At 39.3% G+C, this 11,109-nt stretch overlaps 1 protein-coding gene and 1 long non-coding RNA gene across 7 annotated transcripts in view; one reads left to right on the forward strand and one right to left on the reverse strand.

The window, feature by feature from the left end:
• Positions 1-11,109, forward strand: part of LOC106878803 (H(+)/Cl(-) exchange transporter 3) — a 111,404-nt gene that overhangs the window by 33,759 nt on the left and 66,536 nt on the right. The gene's annotated exons all lie outside the window — the stretch shown is intronic.
• LOC149131579 (uncharacterized) overlaps positions 1-11,109 on the reverse strand; it is a 41,332-nt gene that overhangs the window by 25,373 nt on the left and 4,850 nt on the right. The window lies entirely within an intron of this gene.

Consider the following 11,109-nt stretch of genomic DNA (forward strand, 5'->3'; position numbering starts at 1 on the left):
ATCCTGACATTCAATAGTTAAACCCTTTTGTCATCATATTTTTGTTGAGATAACATTGCTTTTGTGAAACAGTATTGTATCCCATTACAATACAGATGTTATTCTTTCACTTTTGACATGTAATACCGAACCAGTGCCAATGTTGTATCGTTTTAATCCAAATGACAAAAAAAGTTACATGTTGACACTCATGGGGTCTGATATTATTACCTTGGAAAATTTGATTTGATTTGGTCAAGTTGTTTGAGAATGCATAGGGAACAGACAGAGAGAGAGACAAAGAATTATATATATGTAGATAAATAAACCAGAAAACTGCTAGATGGTTATGATAACTACAACATAGGTTGGACAAGGGTTTTAAAGAAATTAGTTCTGTTAGGGTGTTTTGAGCCATTAGAGTGAGGCTGCTAGAAATAGCAGCCCAAATCTCCCTCAGCATATTACTGTTGAAAAAGGAAGGATACTTGGGTTAATGTATTCTCAGATATATTTGAAACCAAAAAAAAAAAAAAAAAAAAAATGAGACTAAATGCTCATGACTGGTTTGTCTTTGATTGTAGATCTGGTTGATTAGAGCTGACCTTGGGCTAAACTACAACAACAATCATTAAGTCTTGCTTTTGTTTTTTTTTTTTACTTTTTTTGGTGGATTTCTTTTTGCTAATCAGAAATAAGTATTTTTTTTGTCTTCTAACCTCATTCACTCCCACTCTTTCTACCTCTTACTCCTCCTCCCCACTCTTTCTGTTTTGTTTCTTTCAAATTTTACTCTATTTCTTTACTCTCCCACCCACCTCATCACTTTTCTCCTCCTCCTCCTCCCATCCTTCTCAGTTTCATGAAGCTCCTCCCTTATAATTCTTTTCTCACTTTCTTCATTACATAAACTTATGGAGAGGTGGGGACACAAACACACTTCCCTTCTTTCACTGCTCTCGTCCCCCCCCTTCCATCTCTCTCGATTTCACGGTCCCCTGATTGACAATTTTCCACCATTCAATCTCCCACCATCACCAATAAAACCAATGAAACATTCATAAGCATTTCATTTCCTTCCACAGATTCGACAGACTGTAGGCAAAAACTCTAACAGCACAAAGTGCTACGAATGTGAGGCAATGGTTGGCGGGGGAGGGGGGGGCTCGATAACAACAATCACCAACATCATAAAGAAACAAAAAAAAAAACAAACTGCATTAACTTCACATAACAGGCAATCAAATGCCAAACCGATTGCAATCTAAAGTTGCAACTTTGCAGAATTTTTTTTTCCTTTTCTGTTTTTATTTTTCATATTTGTATACTCCCCCCCCCCAACTAATTTTAATAACACTAGAAATAAAATGGGGAAAAATGGCTTTATTTCTGAGATGTAAGACTAAATTGTTTTTGTAGAGAGAGAGAGAGAGAGAAGTGTTGAAGAAGGAGAGATTGTGAATGAACTCCAGCTGCTGTTTGTTGTTGTTTACTCAGATCAGATGAAAGGCTGTCCAGCTGTGACCATCCCACCTTTTATTAGATAGTGTATCTAGGACTGCAGTATTCAATGTGCATATCCTTCTTTAAAAATTGTCAGATGGTGGTTTAAGGGAGACTTAGCTGCTATCTTTAACAGGTTCAGTAACCATGTAGAGGTCCCATGGCTTGTAGCTACTCATTTATTTCATGGAGGACAATGTTTCAACCATGGTAAGATTTGAACTTGGGATACAGAGGGGTGACAGTAAGTTAATAATTCAACTCTCGGGTCACACAGGCACCTCCATCTGGTTAATATAACCCCTTTTCCCATTCGTCTGGTTCCTTTCACCATCGCACTTTGCAATATCTGGGGTAAGTATCATTTCACCCAATCCTTGCGATGGAAATTGCTTGGAAGGACAATAAGTGAGCGGCAGAACTTGCTTAATCTGTCACACCACAACCATCATTTGACAACCAGTGTTGGTTTGTTTGCATCATTGTGACTTAGCAGTTCCACAAAACAGACTGATAGAGTAAGTGCTAGATTTTGAATTAACTCCTGGGATTGATTTCTTTGACTAAAACTTCAGAGCAGTGCTCCAGTATGGCCGTAGGTTAATGACTGAAACAAGTAAAAGAAGAAAAGATAAAGCTGTCATTAAAAAAAAGAAAGAAATATTCTATGGAAGGGATTCTAGGGAGATTTGGCTTCTGTTTCCAGCAGCTTGAGGTTTATTTTGTTTTTCGTTCTTCTGAAGTTGATAAAACGTATAGCCAGGTTGATATGTTGGCAGGAATATTATAAAGGGGAGCTCCAGCATGGTCACACTTTAATGACTGAAACCAGTGAAAGAATAAATGAATACAAGGAATGCTGAGTTGATGAAGACTTACCCCTAGGGATCAGTTTTTTGTTTTCTTGAGCAAGTATTTCAAGTTTTTTTTTTGTCTTTTGAGGAATTCAGAAACAAAATAAATAACAAAAAGCTATTAATTACATCTTCCAACGATGGCAGAATCGTTAGCTTACTGGATCAGATGCTAATTGGCATTTTCTCCGTCTTCACATTCTGAGTTCAAATTCAGCTGAAGTTGACTTTGCCTTTTGTCCTTAGTACCAGTTATGCACTGGGATCAATCTAATCAATTTGCCCCTGAAATTGCTAGCCTAGCACCAAAATTTGAAACCAATAATTACACCTCCAGGACATTCTTTGAATATATTTTTGGGGATTTCTTTCTCTTTCTTTTTATCTTGCTTAACATTCTTTGAATAGAATCTCTCCCATTTTCTGTTAAGAGTTTTCTTAGAATTGGTTTTGGAAATTTTCAAAAACAAAACAACATGGGGTAGAGAAAAAAAAAATTTTTCTTAAATTTAATAAAAAACACACTCTTAAAAATAAAAATATTCTTTGGAAATAGATTCTGAAATGCTTAGAGAGAAAGAACAAGATAAACTTTGGTTGGTTGATAGAAAAAGTGGTTTTGGTGGTGGTGGCGGCGGCGGCGGCGGTGGTGGTGGTGGTGCAGCAGATTGTGTGACAAAGTATTTGCAGTCACTAAATTTTTCTAAAATTTCTCTGCTGCTGTCTTCCATTGTGTTGACTCAATTTCACTGTCATGTACAGGTTGCAACTTATTTTTATTAGAATCATTATTATTATTATTATTATTACTATTACCATCAGTCCTTCCCTACCTCTGCACCACACCTTCCATCCACTCTGCCTCAATCCTTTCTAACACCACATTCACCGAGCTAATTGGCTGCCAATCAAATCCGACTCGGTAAGATGTCTGAGGACATGAACGGTCCACAAGTTATTTCTTCCCCCCACCCAGCTCTTAAAGCATAATCAATACGGTTCCAGCCTTTTCTCAGCAGAACAGAACCAAGCCATTACCGTCCTGTCAAATTGCTTCTCATTTCCAGCCTGTTAAAGATAAACATCTCCTGCTTATGAGAGAGAGAGAGAGAGAGAGAGAAAGGATGAACTAGAGAAAGAAGAGAGATGCAGAGAGGCAGAAAGTCTGAGACAGAGATAGACAGAGAGAGAAATACACACACAACAAGTTATCCACACGCACACAAACACGGGATGAAAGAGAATTGTGTGTGAGTGGTGTTGCCATGATGGTAGTGGTTAGAAACCAGCTGCTCATGATAGAATCTGAGACAAAAGACATATCTACCTCTCTCTCTCTCTTAGCATTCTGTTGACATTTTCGAGAGAGAGAAAGATCGAAGTGGACAGTGACTGGTGACAAGCAATCTCTTTCAGTTCCATCTTTTCTACATAATGGTAAATCTCTTCAAATTAGTTGACCGACTGGCTTAGATGGACACAAGATTGTCCTGATTGCCATTGTTATTCCAGCCTCTCCAATATGCAGATTATTTTCATGCTTTCCTTCGTTCTTTTCTTTTTTCCTTTTCTCTACTTTTTTTGTTTTGTTGTTCTTTCGTTTTTTTTCTTTTTTTTTATTGGTTTCTTTTTATGTATTTCCATTTCATGTTGTGATCTGAACCTCACAAATACACCCTTACATATGTAAGGATGTGTGTGTGTGCACGTGTGTATTTATATGCATATGCACATGTATTTATGCATATACTGTACACATGCACAAATACACACACACACACAAGTATAATACACTGAAGCACACATTCATGCATGTATGTAACACACACACACACACACACACACTCTACTCAAAGAAACAACTGTCAGATGTTGGAGCTGGTTCTTCTTTATTCTGGGTTTGATTTTTAATGCAGATCACCATCATCATCATCATTGCTATCATCATCAGTCATCACTGTCATTGTCATCCCCCCCCCCCCCCATCATCATCATCATCATCATCATCATCATTCTCATTATTTTCCCATCTATTCACATATATATATGTGTTATAGGTTGGGCAGATCTTCTCCATCCAGTGCAGCATTTCACTGCAGAAGTCAAATAAATAAATAAATTTACTTGAGGTGATGGTGGGGGTTGGGGACAACAAAAAGAAAAAAAAGTACACCCTAGCAGACAAAACTTGACCAAAGTTTAAAAAAGAAAAATAATAATAATTCAAGAAATGGAATGGAAGGAAAATCTGAGAAGAGAGGAATTTAGTGGGAAAAGTCCAATATTGTTGGAATGAATTATTCATAGAATGAAAAATCTCCCAACCCTTCCCAACCTTTCCTATTATTTATTCACCACAAAACCACATTAACAACTTGTATCAGCTCTCACATCTTTTCTCATCTGCTTTCAAATATGCTGGAAATTGTTTTTTTTTGTTGTTGTTTTGCATAATTTATTTTTCTTATTTCAGCAATTTCCTGGATTTTGGTGGGTGGGTGGGTGGGAGGGTGTTTTTGTCTCTCTCATCTCCTCCCCCTCCCTTCTTATCCACTATGATCAGGTCACGCCTGAACAAACAGAAGGATGTGGCCATTTCTGTATGTCTTTATTATTCTATATGTTTATTTATTTGTTGTTGTTCAGTCACAGTGTATCTGGGATTACATCATGCAATGTTTTATTCCATTCTTTTTAAAACAACAGCAAGGTGTGATTTGAAAGATATTTGCCTTTTATTTCTGCCAGCTGGAGCCACCAGGTTTAGGTTCTCTCTTTCTCTGTCTTTCTCTCACATCAGAGATGGAGTTGTTATTGTTTGGACCTTCCACCCCCAGGTTAGCCCTAAATGAGTAGACTTAAGGTTAAAAGTTTCCCATTATGACCACCCTGTCTTTTTCATACATCTCCTCCTTAACCTCTTGCCAAGTTTCACCTCCACCTCCTGACAGTTGGCTGCTTTTAGTAGGGTCCATTCTGCTGTAGACATTTGAATCAAATTCCTGGCCTTAGAATAACTTCCACTACTCAGTCTGGAAAGGGTTGTAGGTGTGGCCCTTCCTGCTCAGAGTAACCCATTAAAAAAGAACAAAAAGCAAGGAGATTTCTTTTAGATGGTAGAGTATGCAAATTAGGAAAAATGTGGCTGTTATTTCTATCATCTTGTGTAGAAACTCCTTGGTTAGCTCCTATTTCTAGGAGGTCAAGCAACTACAGAGATTCTCTCATTAATCAGAGTTGACTTGTTCTAGGTTTTCATCCTCTTATTATCTCAAAAGTAGAAAGGATTATCACCACATGAGTGAAGTCTAGAATTGGGCAACAGTGTTCAATATTTCACTGGTGTGAACAGCATGTGAGGCCAGTTTGAACTGTATGCAGGGTCTGAGAGCAATCTGGAAAAAAATCTAGAAGTGAGGTAACTGTAAATGATCAAGAAAGATATATGACAATTGGGAATGGTGCTGGTTTGTGGGACACTGGGAGTGCAAGATGTACAGTGTATTTGCATGAGTCTGGTAGCTGTAGGCAGTGTGTGTTTGTATATGTGACAACTGCTGTCTGCATGCGTGTGAGAGGTATGTTGTATGCAATGAACACCTATCGACCTTGTTTGAGCCAGCATTGTGCAATACTCCGTTCTTTCCTTTGTATGCGCACACACACACACACACACACACGCACGCACGCACGCACGCACGCACGCGCGCGCACACACATGCACATTTATCAGTGGCTGGGATGTGTTATACTGTCACTGTTGGTATAAGTTGTGTGTGATATCTGTAATGAGATCAATCTTTGCTGGAAAGAGAAGAAATCAGTGATAATTGTCATGAAGATGGCTACATGTGAGAAAAAGAGAGGAGTAGGGGTAATACTAATAATAATGATAATAATAATAATGACAGTTGTGATACTCAGTTTTCTCTCTTTTTTCTCTCATTCCTTTGCTTTTTTCTCTCTCTCTCTCTCTCTCTCTCTCTCTCCCCCCCTCTCTCTCTCTCTCTCTGCGTCTTGTCCTGCTTTTCTTTCCTCTTCTTCTCTTTCTCAGTTCTGTTTCTATTCTTCCTTCATTTCTATTCCTTGTCTCTTTTCCTCTCTCATCATCCATGATATTTCCACCCTAACCCACCCCCACAATCTCACTTGTTTCTCCTTCCTTCCTTCCTTCCTTCCTTCCTTCAATTTTGTTGTCTACGAGTTTTGTAATTAAGGACAGGATTAGTCTAGAGGAAGATACCACAAACTCTTTCTAACTATCACAGCTACTGCTGTCACCACCACCACCACCGCCACTGCCATCACCACAGCTAGCACAATCATTACCTCCACCACCACCACCACCACCACCACCACCATCCTCATCATCTCGTCAATCTACATTACTTTGGCAATGAACAAACAGGTAAGATCTAAAAACAGACATCTATACTGACTGGATGTTGCTAAGAAAAGCATCCTTGACAACGACAGCCACAACAACGCAATGATATAGAACTAGCTTCAATTTGATTGTGTGACTGAAACTAATGGAACTGTGATTCCAGAACTGAACTGGTTTCTGCTCGATATTGTCTGAAGATGAAATGTTTAATGGGTTTCCTTTTTAAAAAGGGATTTGTGTGTGTGATGCCCTATTCACTTAGTTTTCATTATTTCATATTTGATTTTTTTAACTGAAAGAACTGGGGTCTGACTTACACACAGGGCACAACCAAAACCATGAAAGGAAAAGAATTTAGTTTAACACTGAATCATGAGTGCAATGCCCCTATACAAATGAAAGGGACATCACCCATCCAATGAGGGATCCGTTAATAAGGACACTTTGGTGTAATTTTGAGCAGAACACATCTGTTCCAATTTGTCTTTCAAGACTTGGTACCTAGTCTTTTAGCAATTGTAATGGCTGCCAGTGGCATGGTGTTGTGGCTAAGAAGTTTGCTTTGAAACCTTGTGGCTTCAGGAGAGCTTGTTCCCACTGATCTGGGCAGATCCAGACGGCCAGGCAGTGATATGTTGATGACCTGCAGTTTTATAGATAATATACTTGACTGCTTGAGAGAATATCCTATGCATTTTGTCACATCGAACATTAAAAAAATGTGTTTCATTCTCTTTACATTATTGTATATATCATCATTATCGTTATTTCAATGTTTACTTTTCCATGCTTGCATGTGTCGGATGAAATTTGTTTGGGTCAATTTTTCCTGCAGCCAGATGAATGACATATCTTGTAGGGTTGTTCGACAACAACCACACGATGCCAACATAAACACACGCTCACACATACAAATGTGTGTGTGTGTGTGTGTGTGTGTGTGTAAACACTCAGTGGGCTTCTTTCATCTTTTCCATCTATTAAATTCACACAGAAGGTTTTGGTTTGCTCAGGGCTAAAATGGAAGACAGTTATCTCCAGTGCCACAGAGTTGGGAAGTAAACTTCTTCACTACATAACCATATCCCCCCCCCCTGCATCTATGTGTGTGTGTGTGTGTTTAGACATACACAATCTATACAAAAATTTAAGGACGTGGCTGCTGTTGTGTATGTGTCACAGAAATAATACATGACTATGTTGATGTTAGTTTGTGTGTGTGTGTGTATTCTATACATTCTCTTAGAATCCATATGCGTGTGTGTCTGCATATATGTTTCACACACACACGTCTGCTTGTGTGTCACAGTTGTCCTACATTCTTTGCTAACTGAGTAATGAGATATCCCTACAATATTTCACACTCTTCAATATCAGTTCACTCATCTATGTCTCCTTGTCCTGCTGTTACCATCAGCTCCTATGGACACACCCATCTCCTGGCTTGATTTAGAACAATTCCTCAACGTGTCCGTCCCTGCCTCTTTTATCTGCCCCCACCCCCACATTCCATCCCATGGTCGAATAAGTTTGTTTCTAATTCTCTTACATTTTGGATATCTGAATTAAAAAGCATTTATTTTAAGGTTTGCTGTATTACATATTTAATTTTTCTTAAAATTTAAGATTGTGTACAATTGCTTTTAGAAAAATAATTTTTTGGCTTCAATCATATTTTTCCAGGACATTTCTTTATATGCAGGTTCATATCTCTGTATTTTTTTCTTTTGGCTTGGTTTTTCTCCTTCCATAAACTTCTGCAATTTGGTACTAGAAAACCTTTCCTCACATTTAATCACGTCAATAAGTTCCTAAATATTTGGATGACTAATATTCTCTGTGTTTTCCAGCATGCTGTGGTTGGCTTCTCAACTATTTGTAGTATGGACAATCCGTCATACATCAATCCCAAACATTCCATACAGGTAATGGAAATGGAGGTTCAATGGTCATCAAGCGTGGCAGGAGACAAACACATACACACACACACACACACACATTATACAACAGGCTTCTTTCAGATTCCATCTACGAAATCCACTCACCAGGCTTTGGTTGGCCTGGGGCTATAGTAGACACTTGCCCAATGTGTAATGCAGTGGGACTGAACCAGGAACCATGTGGCTTGGAAGCATACTTCTTACCACATGGCCCAACTATGCCACTGAACTTATATATTGGCTTCAAATTTTGGTGCAATTCCAGTAATTTCCGGTGAAAGGGGGAGTCAATTATTTCAACTCCCGTGCTCAAATGGCACTGGTCTTATCAATTCGGAAAGGATGACAGGCAAAGTCAACTTTGGCAGAATTTGATCTCAGAGTGTAAAGGCAGATGGAATGCTATGCTACCATTTCTGCCAGTTGACTACCTTATATAAACTAATATATTCAAAATATGTAGGCATTGTACGAATGTGTGTGTGTACACACACACACGCACGCACGCACGCGCGCAGACACAAATACAAATATGTGTCGACTTGTTGAAAGAAATGTTTTTCAGAGTTTGTTTAGAAATGTGTCCATGAAATTGTTGGAGAAGGAGGGGAAGAGAAGGAGGAGGTAGTGATTGTCTTGCCCCCTCCAATCATCACCATTCTCTGCTCCATATTGCCCATATATATAATTACTAGTTGTGTTAATATTGGCTCTCAATATCTCAATGATCAAAGAACCATTTCAGTCCATGTCACCAATTTTGGGGGCTTTGTCTTACTCTCCCCCACTCTCCCTCTTTCCCTCCCTCTACTCCATCATTATTTCCCCTCTCTTAACCCACCTCCCTGTTTATACTTGTTTGGCAATTACAAAATAAACACTGGGCTACCAGCAATTGGTGTTATTTGATCTTGTAACCAACCAACCAACCAGTTTCGTCTCTCCCCCTACCCCCACCCCCATGTCAAGCCTTTTCAATGGTTTGCATCAAGGTTCCCTATTTGTCCCATATTTTCTTGCTTTTTGATATATGGGTGTCGGTGTATTTATTAACATGATTATTGGATTTTTTGGGTTACCATTTTATGTAACTTCTTAATTTTTCTTTTGTTGTAATTTGTTTTTTATCTTTAAGACTTGTTGATATCCCCCCACTCCCCACCCCCTTCTTTCATCCTCTTCTCTCCCTCCCTACCTCTCCGCTTTTCTGTATGCCATGTTATTAACACAAATTCGAATTCCCAAACATTGTAAAATCTATAATTGTGGACAACAAATCAAAGCCACCCCCCATCCACGCACACACACACACACACATACTGTCAAGGGATGGTGATCTTGATGCAGAAATATACCATCGAATAGCGAAGGGAAGTGCTGCATTTGGAAAGCTTGAAAAGCGAGTATGGGCTGATAGAGATATCTCCCTGCAGACGAAAATCAGCATCTACAAAGCGTGTGTATTGACTGCACTTCTTTATTCAGGCGAAACATGGACCACTTACAAGCGTCATGTAAAGATGCTAGAAAGGTTTCATCAAAAGTGCCTAAGACGCATCCTAGGAGTAAAATGGAAGAGTTTTGTAGCAGATACAGAGGTTTTGCGCAGGGCGCACTGTAGCTCAATTGAAAAACATATTATCCTGGCCCAAATGAGATGGACTGGGCATGTAATTAGAATGAAGGATGATCATTTGCCGAAGCGCTTATTTTATGGTGAGCTCAGCTCTGGTGAGCGACCGCGGCAGAAACCGAGAAAGAGGTATAAAGATTGCATTAAACAAAACCTAAAAAAACTAGATATGTATGAAAGTGATTGGGAAGGAGATGTTCTGGATCGAAGCAAGTGGAGAGCTGTTGTCAGGACGAGCTGTGATGTCTGGGAGGAAAAGATGCTTCAGCAACTTGTGCTTAAGCGGGCCTGTCGAAAGGGAAAAATTGTAAACAGTGGAGAGTATAGGATGTGTACTGTATGTGATCGCGTTCTTCTGTCAAAAGCAGGATATGTGAATCACACGAAAACACATGAGGGTAGAAATTCCAGACACCCTAAATACCAACTGCCTTCTGCGACCTGTGGCATATGTCACAAGGTTTGTAAAACAATACCCGGACTTAAGAGACATATGCTGGTTCACAGAGGCGTTTCCTTAGAATCAGATACAAGCGAGCAAGGATCAAGAGGCCTGAACATTTGTCATCTGTGCTGTAGACCTTGTTGCTCAGCAGCCGGACTTCAAAGTCACTTGAGGGCTCAGCAACGAAGTGATTGTACTGCGTGATGATATGTGTGGATTGTTGATGGGATGGATATCGTCTGTCAAGATGGAGAGGTCGTCATATGTACATATATATATATATATATATAGCTTCCGCTATCTGGGCGACCAAGTTAGTAGTGGGGGTGGGTGCGCTGAAAGTGTAACTGCTAGATTAAGAATAGCCT

This window comes from Octopus bimaculoides, chromosome 20 (genome assembly GCF_046866305.1).
Source record: "Octopus bimaculoides isolate indiv1 chromosome 20, ASM4686630v1, whole genome shotgun sequence".
Classification (NCBI taxonomy): Eukaryota; Metazoa; Mollusca; class Cephalopoda; order Octopoda; family Octopodidae; genus Octopus; species Octopus bimaculoides.